Source organism: Gaeumannomyces tritici (assembly GCF_000145635.1).
Source record: "Gaeumannomyces tritici R3-111a-1 unplaced genomic scaffold supercont2.3, whole genome shotgun sequence".
Taxonomy (NCBI): domain Eukaryota; kingdom Fungi; phylum Ascomycota; class Sordariomycetes; order Magnaporthales; family Magnaporthaceae; genus Gaeumannomyces; species Gaeumannomyces tritici.
In genome coordinates, this window is record NW_008804547.1 from 1,227,776 (window position 1) to 1,228,255 (window position 480).

Genomic DNA, 480 nt, shown 5'->3' on the forward strand with positions numbered 1-480 from the left:
AAACCAAAAAATAAAAAACCAAAAATCGAAAAAAAAAAAGGATCGTTTCGAAATAAAAGCTTTGCTAAAATACAAAAAGCTTTTGCAAAAACGAAAATACCTAATTAAATAAATAAATTACGACGAATTAAAAAATATGTAAATTTTAAAAAGGGATATTACGAAAAAAATTGTTTAAACGTATAAAGCAAGTTTATTGGAAACAAGCTTATAGGATAAGGAAAATACCGGACTTTAACGGGTAAATACCCGGAAAAAACGGGGGTATTACAAAAAAGGAATAATAAAAGCTAAAAAAAATGGTTTAAAAAAATGTTTTAACGTGCTAAACCGGTTGGCTACCGGAAAAAAACGTAAAAAAATCTATAAACGGTTTGTAATAGCCGTAAAATATCGTACTTTATAAATAAAAAGTTAGGTAAAAACGGTATAATACGGGAAACGCTTTAAATTAATGGTGCGATATATTTAAATCCCAAA